The 19,179-nt window shown below is 34.2% G+C and overlaps 1 pseudogene across 1 annotated transcript; it reads right to left on the reverse strand.

Annotated features, from left to right (window-relative positions):
- Window positions 1–8,132: 8,132 nt before the first annotated feature.
- On the reverse strand, window positions 8,133–12,636 carry LOC306664370 (small ribosomal subunit protein uS4-like; annotated as a pseudogene). Its single transcript has 2 exons — window positions 12,582–12,636; window positions 8,133–8,669 (listed from the first exon to the last, which is right to left on the reverse strand). The product of its transcript is annotated as a small ribosomal subunit protein uS4-like (transcript).
- Between the last annotated feature and the right edge of the window lie 6,543 nt (window positions 12,637–19,179).

Here is a 19,179-nt window from a genome sequence, read left to right on the forward strand (position 1 = left end):
CTGATGGAGTTTATAACTTGAACTCAGGAGATCAGGAATAACTTGGGCAACATGGCAAGATCACATTTCAAAAAAAAAAAAAAAAATCCAATAAAAACAAAAGAAATGAAATACTAAGCTAAATGAAGTACTAGAAAAGTTCTAAATAATCTAGAGCCTCATGAATTTTAAAATAAAGCACGTATTTGTCCATGTTTTGTTGAATATGTTTTTCACTTCTATTAATAAAACATTAAGTCCTAGAATATATTGGCACAGTAAATATTCTCTTAGCTTTTCTGTAACATATCTTAAGTAAATTAGAATCTTCTTTTTATTGTTTAAGGCAGACTAACCATGTCTATTTCCTTATACATGTATTATTTCTTTATAATGAAAACATTCAAAATCCTTTTTACTAGCTTTGTCATGCAATAACACACTAGAACTTCTTGCTTCTACATAACTTTAACTTTGTACTGATTTTTAAGCAATTTATAAAACATACCTCTACTAAAATTCTGCCATGAGAAATCATAGTATTTTGACAATGAGCATTGATTCCGAAATAAATTGGCTGGTAATTGAGCCTGGAGAGTAACATTGTCAAGGTTCATTGAGTTATTAGAATTTTTTCCCCAAAATTCATGTAGCAAGTTCAACTGCCCTGAATTGCTGAATTGTTTTTATTTTGAATACCCACATCTTAAAAAAGATGTAACATGGTATCTCCTTGTAACAATATATACTAAAATCCCCATTACAACAGAATGTGTAAAGTACCAAAGGAGACAATGAATGATAGAATGTGATTCTCATTGACATGATTTTCTTTATTAACTTTAGAAATCCTTATTTCTTCCATTCTTCACAAAGTTTAGTTATTTGCTGTGCTAAATTTTGAAACCATTATTTGGTTGGATAATCAATCTGATTTTTGGGGAAGAAGAGAAATCCAAATAAAGTCTAGAATCCCTTTAGTAGTAATGTACCATGCTGTTTCTTGTGTGTGTCATAATAGTGTAAGGGGCTTAACACAGAGAGCTGGGTGAAGGGTATGTGGAACTCTCTGAACTATCTTGGCAACTTCTTTCTAAATTCAAAAATTTTAATTTTAAGATAGATACTGGTATATGTTTATATATTTTATGTATGATTAATATATTTATACATAATACATGATATCATATAGATAAGACATTCATAATAAAAAAATTTTAAAAATTAAATAAAATTAATTTTGATGGAGGGATTCTTACCTGGTTTTAAAAAAGCAGTTGTAACTTGTTATCTCAAATTATTCACTTGGTATATAGTTCATATATGGTTTATCCTGAAGAATATGTGAGCAGTATTGTTTCAAGTTGGACAACTGGTAACATTATTGAGGTTAATTTTGAAAAAAGAAAATATATGCTGAAAATTAGCTTTATTTTTTCTTTCATTAAGTATAAAATTACTAGGACTTTGAAGTAAGGAGTGAATTTTTGTGACTTTTGTGGTTGAATGCTTGTTTACTCACACAGCTTTAAGGCAATATTTTGAGAGGTGTTTGAGCAAAGGAAGGATTAGCTTTCTTATAGGCAAATAAATCTTTTATTTAAAATTCATTTTTATTGTAAACAAATGGGATACATCTTGTTTCTCTGTCTGTACATGAAGTAGAGGCATACCATTTGTGTAATCATACATTCACCTAGGGTAATAGTTTTTGATTCATTCTGTTATTTCCCCCCATCCCTCCCACCCCTCTTCTCCCTCTATAGAGTCCCTCCTTCCTCCATTCTTGCCCCCTTCCCATGCCCTATATGTGTCATCATTACAGTGAGATCATATCAGTGAGATCATTCGTCCTTTGGTTTTTTGAGATTGGCTTATCTCACTTAGCATGATATTCTCCTCTTAAACAACTCAACTTTCACTAAAAATATCAATCTTGCCCTCACCAACCTCAGTTCTATTATCCGTTCAAAGACATATCACTCTCTTCCACATACAATATCTAACTTTTGCAACTAGCTATAGACCTTTCCGCATATCATTTAAAAACCATAAATGCAGATTAATTAAACTCTAATAAGTAAACTCAGGATATATTTTATATGCATACATTTTTTCCTACACTGGAGGTTAAATACCAAATACTGGAATAATTTTAGCCAGAAATAAATTATAAATAGAGGGCTGGGATTATTGCTGAAAGCTTCATGGTGTCGGGGTTGAGGACACACTTTTCACTAAGGAACGACTGAATGACAGACATACTTCCCCCACCATTGGAAATATACTACCTATGCTGCTGACTATCACAGATCAGCAAAGAAATACTCATACAGGCTAATGGAATTGAGCATCCAGCTCATGCACACACACAATCTATGCTGCCAAGATATGCCTTTCTTTTTCCTAAAAGGTATTGGTATCATTCTCTTAGCAATGACAGTAACTACTGAATATTCCATTAGAATTTTGTCAAAGATAGATTTAGTTTTATGTCCTGTTTATGAATGTTTATTTGAAATGTATCTGCATTTTTTCTAACATTACTATAATTGTGTAGCTGAACAAATTTGCTTTATTTCCCCCCAGCAACACAATATAAAATTAAATTTTAGCCCACCCAATAAAGTCATACTCATCCATTTAATATCTTTCCTATCTCTGGTTTATATCTCAAGTATGCAATTTCAACTTATTTCATCTCAGTTTTAATTTTTGTTACATGATTTTGTATATGTTTTCTTATTTAGGAATAACCTAAGGCTCTCTGTGAATCTTTTAAAAAAGAAATTTTGTTTTTTAATTAAACTTTAATAATACACACTCTAGAGATTCAATATTTTTTCTACTTGTGAAAGAGCATTTTTTCCAAATAGTGTTAGAAGGCTTCCATTTTCAAAATAAATCAAAAAATCAATAAGGGATAATGAAATGTTAAGTATGAAAATATAGTTACTTGATATATAAAAATCATGAAAATTGTCCATGTTGTCCCTTTCCCATAAGGTAGCATCATTTAAACTATAAATGAGAAATTACAGGTTTAAGATTTTCTGAGCAAATAAAGTCAATTAAATTTAATATTACCTCTTAAAGCATAGGTGAGTATTTAAAGGCCAGAAATAAAAATAGAAATATTTCCTATTTTTGATAAACTTTGGTTCTAGAGCTTGCATAAAGCTAATTAGCACTAGAGATAGCAATCTTTTCAAATTTTTTTAAAATTTTATTTGTTCTAATTAGTTGTAGAATACATTTATACATTTTGATAGCTCATACATAGACTGACTATAACCTCTCATTTTCTGATTATACGTATTGCAGGATCGTATTGGTCATGCAGTCATACGTGTCCATGAGGTAATAAAGTCTGTTTCCCTCTACTAGCATTCCTATCCCCATACCCCTTCCCCTCCCTTTACTCTCCTCTACTTAATCTAAAGTAACTCTATTCTTCCCTATCCCCCTCCCCTTATTGTGAATTAGCTTATTAAGGACACAAATTATTGTTCTGATAGGATCCAGCTTTTAAGCTAATCATAAACGAATGATCCTATAGCACGATTATTTTAACTGTTTGCTTCCTTTGATTTTTTTTGTTGTTGTTTTTTACTTATGTCAAGTGCATTTATTCTGAGATTAGCATTGAAGAACATAGGTGGGTAATTTAAAAATTCTCTGTAAGGATGTATAGCTCTGGTTGCAAAAACAAATGCAACATTTTAATAATAAACATTATGGTCTATTGTACTACTTCTTGATGTTGGAGGGACATTTTTCACACTGATTATTTTTGCTGCAGTGTTTTGTGTAGACATGGAGAAATTCTCAGGTATTCATCTTAATTTCTCTATTCATTCTTGGGATGTCTTTGTTATTTATTTTGTTCATACAAATCTATTACATGTTCACTTAAACACACACATACATACACACATACACACACACACACACACACACACACACACACACACATGAATTAGTCATTGTGCTTGCCTTGTACAGTCCAGGACTTTAAAAATAGGTGCTTGACATTTCATGAAAACAGCTTAGGGCATACTTATATTTTTGATACCTTCATAATTTATAATAATAAAAATAAAAATATTAATTATAACCTATAAACACTAAAATATGGTGCATATCCATGACTTTGACTATCCACTGAAAATTCCTTCTAGATAAAGACATAGTGGAAAACAATGTATTTCAATCAGATTCCTAAATCAGAATTTTATTAATAAGTGTTGCTAGGAATGTGTTCAGGGACAGAGAAATAGAGGTGTCTCATCTGGTGCTAGTCAGGTAGCATCAATTTATAAAAATAGATAAGAAGAATCATAACATGAATAAAAGAACTAGAAAAAATATAGAAACAACAGGTATATTGAGAAAACTGCTTAAATAGAATAGAAAGTTTCTGTTAAGTGAGCTTATGAACCACAAAGCTATGCAAATAAGCAGGGCATGAAAGTTCAAGAAGTTCACTACCTAGGTTCTGACCCCAGGTCTTCTCTGTCTTTCAGAATTGTATGCCAACACAAAAGGAGCATGAATATTAACTTCACATAGATTCTTTGAGGTCAGTTACACAAAGCAAGAATAGCATTACACATTCTCTCTGGAGACTCAGAGCGTTTACCTACTATTCATGCTACACACAATGTTAAATGTCAGGGCTGGAGAGAATACAGATATACAAACCTTTGGTTAGAGAGGAATTCGATTTCTTTAGGGGGATTTAATTTGCTTTATTTTGCTTGCTTATTTCCCTTCCTCAGCAAATCACTTTCAGAAATGGGTAATAATGGTTTTGAGCAAGAATTCAGGGTGATTTTCAAAATAGATAGTTAAAAATTGTATTTTCTAAGGTTCCCTGATTTCATCTCACCTACTACTATTAATCTGAGTAAAACTTTCTATAAAGTGATATTTCTTTGCTGTAATTAATTTATTCCCTTTCAAATTATTCTGTATTTCTCTCAGGAAATCCTGTGAGCTTTGACTAGCTCTAATATCCACTAGTTTTTAATCTTGTAATGTACACTATTAACCTTCTTTTTTTCTCTCAGATTTGGAGTTAAGCTTAAGCTAGCAAAACAGGAAACATTCCAGTTAGTATTCTATAATAATATAGATATAGAAGATAAAAAGCATCCATTTAAAACACTTTGCTTGTAATAAATGCAATTAATTGTTTTGCTGAAACACTGAACTATGAAATGATTTTCTACAAGTAATAAAGTAATTAATGAAATTAAATCCTATAATTAAAATTCTGTTTTATTGACATACAATCAGTTATTCTAAAAATTGCCTCATAATTTTCTTTCATAAAACTTAAAATATTTGATATTAGATAAATATTTTGTTTTTATCTCAGGATATGTCTCATCTAAAGAATAAGATCAGACAGTAATGGCTCACTTCTCTATCTTAAAAATAAATACAAAGTTTCACTTTAAGCACAACAAATTCCTGTTAAGTGAAAGAATACTGAGTGAACGAATGATTTGCTCTCACATTGTGTCATGTCTGGAGCAGAAAGTGGATGATGATGAAGCCTGTAATGATTTGGTGTTATTTAGATGTGAACTTAGAAATGAGATAGCTTTGCAGGAGTGTGAGAAAGGGACGCTTCAAGCACATTAACAAATTGAAGCCAGAATCAAAGACAGGCAGGTAGGTGATCAGGTTGAATCCAGGAAATGGAAGTCAGTATGGATCTGGTAAATTGGAGACCATCCCTGGGAGATTGGAATATCAGTGTCTCCAGAGCCCTTTGGTCACAAGATTATCTGCCTCTACTACCCCTCCCAAAAGGCTACAGACAGGGAGTTGCTAATTAATACCCCCTGGGCAGCTACTTGCCTGGATCAGTCCATTTGGCCCTCTGTCCATCTGCTTTCCATATTTTGGCCATCCCACCAGCATCTCTGGCCTAAGCAGGAAGCAGAAATAAGGCGGGAGAGCGGGAGAACAAAGGAAACTTAAGTCTATAAAAGGGGCAGGGCGCTCTCACTTCTTAGAATACCAGAATACCAGCCACGGCCTCCTTCTGGGAGAAGTCTGTGTTACTACCTTTAAATAAAACCTGCCCTGTATGCTTGCCTCTGTGTGCTCCTCTAACGTTCAAACTTCAACATTTGAGAAAGCAGAATTGGTCACCAATAACTGGTGGTATCAAAATAAAGAACTATTATGAGTGATACAAATGAAAGAGGCGGGTATTTGTAAGACAGGTGTCTACCAGGTTAAGGAAGTATCTTTACAAAAGCCCTTAAGTGAAATCGTGAAAATATTTTCTGGGTACTAAACATTGACAAAAAAAGAAACAGAGAGGTTAAAAAATGAACAATATAAGCTATGACAAGAGGCTGTTTCATGAATCTGTTCATCATCACATTGAATTTATATTAATGTTACTGGGAAGTAATTTAATGATTACAGGAAAGCAAGAGTACCATGAAGCCTTTTTGTTTTGTTTTGTTTTTTTGTTTTGCTGAAACACTGAACTATGAAATAATTCGAACTCAGTATTGAACTCAGGAGCCCTTAACCACTGAGCCACATGGGAGATCTTTTTCATTTTTCTGAATTATAAGACAAGTTCTCTATAAGTTTCTTAGGAGCCTGCTAATTTCCTAAGGCATGCTTTGAACTTGGAATCTTCCTGCCTCAGCTTCTGGAGTCACTGAGATTGCTGGAATGTGCCACTGCGCCCAGCATGATGCCCTCTTAAAAGGTGGGCCATTATATAGTTCCAAGAGGTGTATTGAGGTAAGGACGGATAAGGGTCATTTGATATTTGACTCACATCAAATAAATATATATATATTTTATGGGGGGGAATAATGTATAAATATATAAATATACAAAGATGCATGTACACACAAATTTTTTACTGACTTGAAAATAATTTTTCAGAGTCATGATTTGTAAGATGTCTGTATTTATATAGCAGTGAGTGGAAAATTAGTAGGAGGTTAGTGAAGACAAAGTTATGCAAATTAATTTCAAAAAATTTACTGGGATGAAGAGGAGAGAATAAGTAGAGGACAGCAATAAATAGATCAAAGGAGAGCTATTTTGTTTATCCATTAGTTGGTTTTACAAAAAGGACTAACCATGCATGGTTAAAACACTATTGAAAAAAGGCTAAAGACTTCACAGGGGTGAGCAAAAAACAATGAGAGGGAAATTAAGGGGATTATCAAAGCACGAGCTTTTCCTATAGGCCAGAAGAATGTGGGGAAGAAGGGGCTTGGGTTAAAGAGAAAACATGCCATAACCTGAGTGGAACATGGCAAGGAGAAGTTAACAGAGACAGTAAAAAGAACTGCTAGTTGACGTTCAGACCTCTGTTGGTGCTGGCTGTCTTGAATCAGTGCTAGAGGCTGAGTGATTTTCTTTAACAATTTTTTGAAGCTTTAACATATTAAAGATAAGAGGGGATGGACTCATCAATGGAATGTGTCCAGATGTGGAAAAAGGTACAGCAAGTTTATTGCAAGAAACAGATTGACTGGAATTTCTTTGGGAAATAATTTAACAAGGAGAACTAAAATCATTAATGGAAATGAGAGTCATAAAAGGATTGATCATCTCCAAGGATTTAGAATTTGAGTCCGTGTGTCAAATGAAAGAGGATTGAATGGACGTGAAATATCTAATGACAAAAATAGTTTGTACTTGAATTCACGGTCTCTAGAATAAATGTTTTGAGTGAATATTCATGGTCAAATGAAATTAGATAAATGGCAGTAAGCAACATCATAGATCCTACATTAGATATGTTAGCCATGTAGTTGCCGAAATGACCCAGAGTTTGAGAATTTAAGTGTGATTCTTTAAAACTTTTAGGAAGAAAGCAGTGAAGTTCTGCTTTGCTGGAGGAAGTATAACCCACGGAGGGAGTGGGTTTGGGAAGAGGTATTTGGATACCGGTATTTGGTTTGCTCATTGAATGAGACAAGGCCTGAGTCCCAGATGTGTTGATGTTGTTTCTTCAAGTGTGTTATCACAGTGGAGCTCTGATGCAAGTTGTCTCATGTTTCTGCGGTTTTGTTTGTTTGTTTGTTTGTTTTTGTAAAGTGCTGATCCTTTTTCATTATCTGGCTGGAAAACAATCCTCCAGCCCATGAGGGAAGGGCTTAATCCTCCTCCTCCTCATCACCAGACTCGGCCCCATCCTGGCCTTTCTTGGCATTCTTCCTCTTCACATCACCCCATATGGAAACCTGGGAAAAAAGTCAATGTGCTTCTGGAAGTCCAGGTGGACAGTGAAGGACGGGTTGTTCACCGCCTACTTGGGAACTCTGATGTGGCTCTGACGGAAGAGCACACCTGTGTGGTGGATGGACTTGGCCAGGCCCAGGTTAAAGACCTGGGTCTGCAGTGTCTCTCCAAGAAATCCTCCATCTTTAGGCTCAATATGTAATCCAGCTTCATCCTGCCCGTGTCCAGCACCCTGATGCTGACAGGTCATCTCAGCAGAACATTGCTTTCTAACGGACATCGGGGATGCTTTCCTTCCAGTATCTGCAGTTTACAGGGAGCCTTGAGAATTTTGGCCAGGGTAAATTTGAGCCTCCAGACCTCACGTTTGCTCTGCAGACCATACTCACCCATCAGCTTCAGTTCTTGGTCAAGATGGGATTTCTCAAAGGGCCTCCACAGGGTCACATAGGCTTATGTGACCTATGTGTCTGGGCCTACGCCCAGTCCCTGGAAACTGAAAGAGAGCATGTTTCTGAGTTTAAAAGTTTAATACTTAAATAGGGAAGGAACTCTGACATTCACTACAGACTCTGTGGCTCCAGTAGGAAGCTGAGAAGATGATAGACAATTTTGTCTTTTCCATTAGTTCAGACAATACAGAAGGAAAAATTTAAAGCTATAATACCTTTAAAATCAATTATCTCTTAACCTTAGTTTATATAATGGTCAATGGATTCAAATTTGTAGGGAGATACTCAAAAATATATTTGGAATTCTATACAGGAATAAGTAAATCAGTAAGTAAATATTTATCCTGAAAAGATGCTAACCAAAAAGGTGCTGAATGTCTTGAATTGCCAGTCTTTCATATACTGATTTAATTGACTACATGTAGCAAAGTTATGAGATTATAACAATTTGTCTCCATTTTATAGATGAGGAAATAGAAGTCATACAGACTCTTAAGAGTGAGAACTTGTACCAGAGCAATCAACTTTTAAGACTACATATTTTCCATTGTTTCTATTTGCTTTGCAAAAAATTAGAGGAAATAAAAATATGTGTGATCGCTTTCATGGGGTTCACAATTCAGTTTGGACTGAAAATTTATGTGAAAATGTTGAGTTTAACTTTTATTCTGGGCTAGAAGCAGTAGCACAGGCCTGTAATCCCAGTGGCTCAGGAGCCTGAGATAGGAGGATTCCAGTTCAAAGCCAACCTCAGCAAAAGCGAGGCACTAAGCAACTCAGTGAGACCCTATCTCTAAATAAAATACAGAATAGGACTGGGGATGTGGCTCAATAGTTAAGTGCTCCCGGGTTCAATCACAGGTACCTACCCCCAACATGAAGTCACAAAATTTCTCTGTACATTGCAAATTGTAATGTAGAAGCAAAGGAGTATAATGGAAGTACCTTGAAATTTACATTCAGATATTGATAAGCAACCAATTGCTCTATGACTTTGGTCAGGTTAATTACATACTCACATAAAAAATATATAGTAGGTGCTTTGAAGAATTAAAAAGATTGTTAAATAGTGGTTATAAAACCTTTATTTTAGTGTCTTTTAAATCTTAGGCATTAAAATAAATGATAGTTCATACTAATGACAATTAAAGATTATTATGTATTGTAAAATATATAAATCTTATTGAATTAATGGATGATTGTTGACAATAATATGAAAATACTATGAAACCAATATTCAGATATGTTTAATTCATTCAGAATTTATTTAAATGCTACACTAACTTTAACATAATTATCCTACACTAATTTTAACATAATTATCATTTAGTGTAACATATATGCATCTTTTGAGTGTAAGCCTAGTATTTTATTTATATACATAAATAAATTATATATATATATATAATTTGATTCAAACTGCTTGCACAGAACAAATAATAAAATTTAGATAAGCCTTTGAATATCTGAAAAGAAACATAAATTTTATGTTAAAATTTAAAAATTAGTATTGGTTTAAGTAGTAATTACATAATATTTTTATTATTTTTTGTAGTCCTAGCTATCAAGGATAAGTTTTATTCCTGGGGCTACATACCTTTCATGAATATAGGGACAACAATTCATATAATTTACAAATGTGTACTCAAAGCATTTCACCTTATTAGGAGAGTGAAATAAATAAAATAGAAATAGTCAAACTATACTTAGCTGATTAGTGTAGTGAATTAAAATTGCTTTCCTTTAACTTCAAGAATTACCAAAACATTATTAAAATAAGGTATATCACAATACTAACTATAACTTGGAGAAATATTTGGTTTGAACTTTATACCTTATATAAATAATTTAAACTGTATGTCTTCATGTTATATAAATGAATTTAAACAATATGCAATATCTTACAAATGTTTTATTAAAATATCTAATATTGAATATGCCATTGTAAAATAGAAAATAACTGATTTTTCAACACATCAAAGCAATTCAAGACAAGCACCTTGTAGAGAACTATGCAATGTTTTAGTCTCCATATTTTGTAGAAGAACTGTCCAAAAGAATTCAATTTTACATTTTATGTTCAAATATCATTAGCATACTTAACTCTTATTTTGCAGAGTGAAAGTCAGGGAAGAAGAAGCATTTGAAGAAAGGTCATGTTGTTGTCAATGAGAAGTTTAGTGCCTCACAAACTGAACTAAAATAGCAGAACTTAGAGCAAAAGGAATAACAAGAATTAATTGTTTCATGCATTTCTCCATTAGGCATAAGTCCAATTTAAAATTCTTTCTTAGTTGTTGATGCCTAAAGTAATATGCCCACTAAGTAACATGGGAATCAAAGTTTCTACTGCCCTCGGAAAGATAATGACCCAAATATGAATATTTGAGAGATACCAAAAATCATTAGACATAGTTTTATTTTTTTTTAAATCTTAAAATCTGAACTAAATTTTTCTCACACTTAGGAAGAATGGAGCATTTGAATGTAGTTAATGTATAATATTTCTAGATTCTAGCACAATTTTACTTTTTCTTTACCAAACTCATTTCTAAAATGGTAAAAACTATATTTGACAAGAAGAAAAAAAATCTGTCCCTGGGAAGACACATTTGACAAACCATCCCTTTTCCTCCTTAAAAGAGGTTGAATCACATTTACAGTGTTGGTAGTTTATCTTCCATGTACTTTTTTCTCTCAAATTTAGAGAACATTTGGTAATTTTTTTCAATAATATTTTATTTATCTTCCACCATTGAAACTAATGTGAGAGATGCTATTTTCTTAATCATTTTGCAGAACTGTCACGTATTCCTATTGTATTGTTTTGTTCATCTGAACACAATTAATTATTAATATTGAAGTCAAAATTATCAACATTACCTTTCATGAAAGTACATAAACTATGGAATTGTAATTTTGAATATGCTGTGAAATCAAAAACTATATTGAATTAGATTCGAATACATTTAAAATAACACCTATAAATATTTTAACACTGTTATGCTATCATGTAGAGATTTAATCTTTTATATATCAGATTAAGTTTCAGTGAAATAATGAGTATACCCCATTTTTACATCTTTAAATGCATAGAATCATGTCACGAATTCATCTTTCTCTTATATAGAAATAAGACATGATAGCTAGGTCCAAAATAAAGTGTATAACTCAAATTATTTTTGTAAATAAAACTAGTTTTATCTAGTTTTTGATATCCTGACACCTCATTTTTCTGTAGCTGTTTTTTTTTCCCATAAGATACACAAAACAAGCATTTGTTGACTTAACTAGGATAAGGTTTGAAGGCAGGAGCAAGACAGCTAAGAAAAAAAAAAAAAAAAAAACTTGTTTCACTTCCCTAAAATTAAAATGTCAAACGATTGTTTTCATTTATATTTTAGTTCAAATTTCATTATGAAATATTTGAATTCCCTCTCAAAAATCATGCAATGCAGTGATTGCACTTAGGATGCTGCCTTAGGTCATCTTGTGTCAGAGAAAAGGAAATCCTGCACTTTCGTCTTCTCCATCAGCCATTCAGTACAAATCCAGTGATTAACAATGGAGATTAAAACACGCAGCTTATATTAAGGACCTTGGTTTCTAGACTTGAGTTTTGGAGAGTAGTGTTTAAAAAGACGGCTCTCGATATCAACAGCCAGGCAGCTTCAAAACTTGTTCTTCATACATCTGGCTGATTATTTAACCACCTCTTACTATTCTGCATCTATGAAATGCATGCAGTTCTACTTGAACATTTCTCAGAAAAGCGATATGGCAATGAAATCATAAAAATTATTCAGAACAGTACCATACATATAGTAAATGGTCACTGGCATGGCAGTAATTATTATTCTGTTAATTAACCAACTTGATATAAAATGTAAAAAAGCACTATTAGGTCTTCACTTAAAGTGGGATTGTATTTGGTTTCAGAACTGTCGTTTTTGGCTGATGTTCCCATATTCGTAGGAGATGAAGCAAACCCATCACAGAGATTAAGTGATGATATCAGTGAATTCATTCAAAAGGAAAAAATGAAATAAGATTTGGTTGGTGTTTGAAATCATAAATATTACTTCATTTTCTACTTTTCAAAAACTGTGCAGACTCTTCAGAAAGCTAGCCTGGGTAATTACATTTAATTTTTCAAAAAACACCAAAATTTTTTTTAAAGACTAATAATTTACAGGTCAGTAGCAAAAGTAAGAAAAGTATTGATTTCAAAATATCACCTTCTACTTATTATTATACAGAATACATCCTAAAACATCTGAAATTTTTAGGACATAAAGAAATCAGTGCATGTGTGTTTGTACATATGTAAATATATGCATTTGCTTGAAACCAACAGCCTTTATTTACAATCATACCCATTTCTCAAAATTTCTGAGAAAGTGTGATTTATAACTGCTGCTCCACCTCTTACAGAGTCTCTCAATTTAACACCAGCAATCTATAGTTACTTACTAGCAACTCTGTCAAATTCAACAATGTTTTCCTTTCTTAACTGCTCCGTAATTCTAGAATTTATTATTTAAAGTTCAGAATTTGAGGATCTGACTTTGGGCTTAAGTTTATTCTGTGTAACCTTCGAGATCTTGCACAACCTCTCTGTGACATATTCCTTATGATTAGGAAAAAATTCCATGCTACATGTAGATGTTTTAAGACGTAATGATATATTTCCAGTTCCTAGGAAACATTACATACGTAATAAATTAAAGCTGTTAAAATTATCATAGTTCTTGTCAGCATCATTATTGATCAAGTCATTTACCTCTGACATTTTCCCTTCGGCTATTTTGGTACTACTTTTTTCCCTGACACTTTATCAAATTTGTAATTTTCTGTGACTTAACAACCTCTGCAACTTTTTATTATGTCTGTGCTAGGTATTTTCTTATGACCTTTACAGATTCACCCTTGATAAAATTGGATCTGTAATCTAAGAGCTTTGACTTTTTAATGGACAGCCTCAGTATTCCTAACACTGTGTCTGTCAATTGAGTGTTGCTAGTTTGGGGTAATTATTACTCTGGTACGCATCATGTCAGATCATTACATATTTAGTGTGCTTCTCTGTGGCTGAAATAACTCATGGGCATCCATTCTGAGAGAAACATCTTTCCCTTTCTCTTCAGGTCTTTGGTCATAAAATTTCAACTGCTCCTACCTCAGAACCATACTGTTACTTGCAGATTTTAATCCTTACCCACTTACTTGAAAATAGCTCCTTTCTTAAAGAATATTCAATTACCCATTTGACTGTGTAATGTGATTTATTAGATATCTGACTCACAGGATAATTGATGATAGAGTTGGAGAGAAAAAGAGGCCTCCATAGGTTATGTTGGATCAATCACCTGGGGGTGTCATTGGTAATCTGGTAGTTGGCTAATTAGATGATTGAATTTATGGAGTAAAGTAGGTTGATTGAATTGTTTTGCTATTTTTGAACTGAAAGAAATTAAGACTATTAGAGAAAAATTATGAAATATATCTATTATATGATTCTTAATTAGTTATATACTAAAATTATCCTGTAGGGACCTGTCAGCTGTACTCTATTTAAGGAATCCCTTGAAGAGGAAGCCACCAACTTTATTGGAAATATCTGTAGAGGAGGTTCATAATGCAAACAGACATTAAGGCAAATGAAATCATGATTAAGTTGAATGAATTATTTTTTTCTTTTTAAATTTATTTTAAAAATTTTTTGTTCTTATTATTTAATCTCAGTAAAATTATTAGTATTGGAATAGAGACTGGGTTTTATGTATAATCAGCAAAACCCAAAAAACTTAAATATCAGAGCAAGTGACAAAGTCAAGTGATTCTCCTAATGTTTTCAACAGCAGGGATCTGAATAATGGCTGCTTGATAATGGGGTTCCTATGTATCAACTTGGGCAACTACTAAGACTCTATTTGATATGTAATCAATTATTAGAAAGTGAGAAATCTAATAGGATCACATAAATTAAGTGTAGTATGGCCTACCTAGTCATAAAACCAGATGTCTAGAGTAGTGTTGTAAATAAAATAGAACTGGAAAACATTAAACCAAGCCTGAAGATAACTAAACTGTATGTGGAAGAGTTCAGACAAGTTGTGTATTGGTGATAGCAACTAGCTTTCTTATTGGAGATGATCCAAAACCCTGATTAGTAGCAATTGCTCATTTCCATAGTATAGTGTTCCTAAACTGGTCAACACTTAGATATTGGAAACGAGTGTGTAATTGACTTGTGGAAGCATTGTTACACCAGCTCCAGCATACCACTGCATCAAGCTCAATCAACAGAAACATGAACTGGACTCTTGGTAGCTTCCAATTACCAGAGAGTTAGCTTATAGACTGATGAATAAATGCTCAATAACCAAGTAGGTCAGAAACTGGCAAAACATGCTTACAGCCTAAACCTGTCACACTGGGTAAATTAAATTTGATTGGAACACCATCTAATTTATTCATTTATGTATGATCTGTGGGTGCTTTTATGATTATAGGTGCAGATATGAGTTGCAGTAGAAATTGTACAGACAACAAACTTTACATATCTGAAGTCTCATAGAAATGTGTTGCTACTACAAAAATCTTATTTCTCACAGTAGATTAAAGAAAAAAACAATTTTTCTGAAGTGTTATAGATGCTTCCTAGCCTTTACACATTATCACTGAAATCTTGTTCAAGAGGTCTAAGGAAAATTTTGTTGTAGTGGCAAAAAAGGAACTATGCCTGGATTGACCAATATTCTGCTATTTTTGAGAGCTCACTTCCCTAAAACTGAAAATTGACCCATCAGTAGGATAATTTTTCTCAATGAGCCAAGAAAATGTTTGGATTATGTTAGGTCTTTTTTAAGACGGCCAAAAATTAGATAATGATGGAGGACGGGTGCCATCACTGATCAGTCGCAGTCGTGGAGCGAGCTGGCGGGTGAGTCAGGCCATCTGCACTGCGGAGGTAGCCAGTGGGCACCCAAACATCTGACTTGCGGAGCTAGGTGGTGGGCTGTCAACCCGCCCAACCACCAGACCGAAGACAGACACCATCACTGAGAGACCCCACCCAATACTACTTCGAGGTCTGTCGCTATAGAGGAGGAAGCCGGCAGACAAGCCAGCCCGCCTGCATCGCAGAGCTAGCCAGAGGCTTCTTTATAGGCTGGTGCAGGCATTTTGAATTTTTCCTGAGGGCGTGGCCGCCATCATTGGAAGGACAGCTCCCTTCCTGAGACACCTACAGGACACTAGAGGACCTTTGACAAGACCCAGGAGTCAAGAAAGGAGGTATTGAGAGACTGGAGACCAACTCAGAGCCACCACATGAGTCTCTCCCACTGGGCAGGACAGTAGTCCTGAAACTCAGGGAACTTCATGGAGTAGAGTGGCCCATTGAGACTCCCATGCTGGAGCCCAGTAACCAGTCAACCAGGAGCTTTGCAGAGGAGGGCAGCATAGCGAGAGGATTCGAAACAGAGTGAGGGCCCGTGGCCCACGTGGTAGCTCTGGTCCCCAGGGAACATAGCAGAGGAGGGCCACTCAGCAAGGGAGTCCCTCACAGGGCCAGGCTCCCCAGACCAGGTGGTAGGTCAGGACCTCTGGGAACATCGCAGAGGAAGACTTCCCAGTTCAGGTGGTAGTTCTGGACCGAAGGGAACTTCTCCGAGGACAGCTGCCCAATGAAACTTCCCAACCAGGTGAGTCTTCCCACTGGGCAAGGCTTTCCCATCAGGGCAGTAGAACCAGAGACACAGGCCCCAGTCTGCAGTCTTGTCCCCCTTTGGCAGACCATCAGTCAACAAGTGGAGCTGCCTCTGCCCACTAACAGGAAATATACCCCACCTAAAGGCCACCACCCCTAGAGTGGCAGCTTCTTAGTGGAGCACCGCATTATCAACTTTGTCCAAGACATCAGGATACTGAAGGCTAAGAGGTAAGTTATTGGAAATCAACAGAGACAATATTAGTCAATAGAGAAAATCTGCAATAACCCAAGTTTCAATACTAGACAGGTAGATACCTGAGCAATATGAGAAAACAAGGGAAGAAAATGTCCCAAACAAACCTAGATGGTACAGCAATAAAATCCAATGACAGCATGGCAGAAGAAATGTCAGAAAGGGAGTTCAGAATGTACATAATTAAAATGATCAGGGAAGCAAACGAGGAGATGAAAGAGCAAATGCAGCCATTGAATGATTGCACCAATTGACAGTTAAAAGAGCAAATATGGAAAGCAAAAGAACATTTCAATAAAGAGTTAGAGATATTGAACAATAACCAAACAGAAATCCTTGAAATGAAAGAATCAATAAACCAAATTAAAAACTCCATAGAAAATATAATCAATAGGATAGATAACTGGGGGACAATATCTCAGATATCGAAGACAAAATATTTAATCTTGAAAACAAAGTTGACCAAACAGAAAAGATGGTAAGAAATCATGAACAGAATCTACAAGAATTATAGGATATCATGAAAAGGACAAATTTAAGAATTATTGGGATTGAAGAAGGTTTAGAGAAACAAACCAAAGGAATGAACAATCTATTCAATGAAATAATATCAGAAAATTTCCCAAATCTGAAGAATGAAATGGAAAATCAAGTACGAGAGGCTTATAGGACCCCAAATACACAAAATTACAACAGACCCACACCAAGGCACATTATAATGAAAATACATAACATACAAAATAAAAATAGAATTTTAAAGGCTGTGAGAGAAAAGAATCAAATTACATCCATGGGGAAAGCAATAAGGATATCAGCAGACTTTTCAACCCAGACCCTAAAAGCTAGGAGAGCCTGGAACAACATTTTTCAAGCTCCGAAAGAAAACAGATGCCAACAAAGAATCCCATACCCAGCAAAACTTACCTTCAGATTTGAAGATGAAATAAAATCCTTCCGTGATAAACAAAAGTAAAAGAATTTACAAAAAGAAAGCCAGCATTACAGAAAATTCTCAGCAAAATATTGCATGAGGAAGATATGAAAAACAACCATGTAAATCAACAAAAGGAGGAACTACCCTTAAGGAACAGACAAATAAAGGAGAAACCAAGTCGTGTCAAAAAAAAAAAAAAAAAAAAAAAAAAAAAAGTACCAAATGACCTGGAATACAAATCTTATCTCAATAATAAACCTGAATGTTAATGGCTTGAACTCATCAATCAAAAGACATACACTGGAAGATTGGATTACAAAGAAAGAGCCAACAATATGCTGCCTGCAAGAGACTCATCGCATAGAAAGAGATACCCACAGACTAAAGGTGAAAGGATGGGGAAAAACATACCATGCACATGGACACAGCATCCTCATATCAGATAATGTGGACTTCAAGCCATAGAAGACAGAAGGGATAAAGAAGGACATTTCATACTGCTTAAGGGAAGCATAAATCACCAAGACATAACAATCATAAATATCTATGCCCCAAATAGTGGCTCATCCATATACACCACACAAATCCTTATCAATTCCAGAAAAAAAATAGACAGCAACACAAAAATACTAGGTGATTTTAACACACCTCTCTCACCACTGGAAAGATCCTCCAAACAAAAATGGAACAAAGAAACCATAGATCTCAATAACACAATCAATATTTTAGACTTAACAGACATTTATAGAATATTCCATCCAACAAAGTTCTTCTCAGCAGCAAATGTATCCTTCTCTAAAATAGACGATGTTTTATTCCACGAAGCTAATATTAGCAAGTACAAGAAGATAGAGATACTACCTTGTATTCTATCAGATCATAATGGATTGAAATTAGAAATAAATGACAGAGTTAAAAATAGAAACTACTCCAACACCTGGAGATTAAATAATATGCTACTGTAGGATGGATGGATAACAGAAGACATCAGGAAGGAAATTAAAAAATTCTTAGAGGTAAATGAGAACATCATATCAAAGAAACATCATATCAAAATCTCTGGGACACTATGAAAGCAGTACTTAGAGGAAAATTTATTCCATGGAGTGCATTCAATAAAACAAGAAAAAATCAACAAATAAACAACCTAACACTACAGCTCCAAGCCCTAGAAAAAGAAGAACAGAACAACACCAAAAGTAGTAGAAGACAGGAAATAGTTAAAATCAGACCTGAAATCAATGAAATTGAAACGAAACAATCAAAAAAATCAACAAAATAAATAGTTGGTTCTTTGAAAAAATAAACAAAATCGATATACCCTTAGCCACACTAACAAAGAAAAGGAGAGAGAAACCCAAATTACTAAAATTTGGAATGAACAAGGAAATATCACAACAAACATGATTGAAATACCAAACATAATTAGAAGCTATTTTGAAAATCTATACTCCAACAAAATAGAACATGTCGAAGACATCAACAGATTTCTAGAGACATATGAATTACCTAAATTGACCCAGGAGGACATACACAATTTAAATAGATCAATTTCAAGTAATGAAATAGAAGAAGTCATCAAAAGCCTACCAACAAAGAAAAGTCC

This window comes from Sciurus vulgaris (assembly GCF_902686455.1).
Source record: "Sciurus vulgaris genome assembly, chromosome: 6".
Lineage (NCBI taxonomy): Eukaryota > Metazoa > Chordata > Mammalia > Rodentia > Sciuridae > Sciurus > Sciurus vulgaris.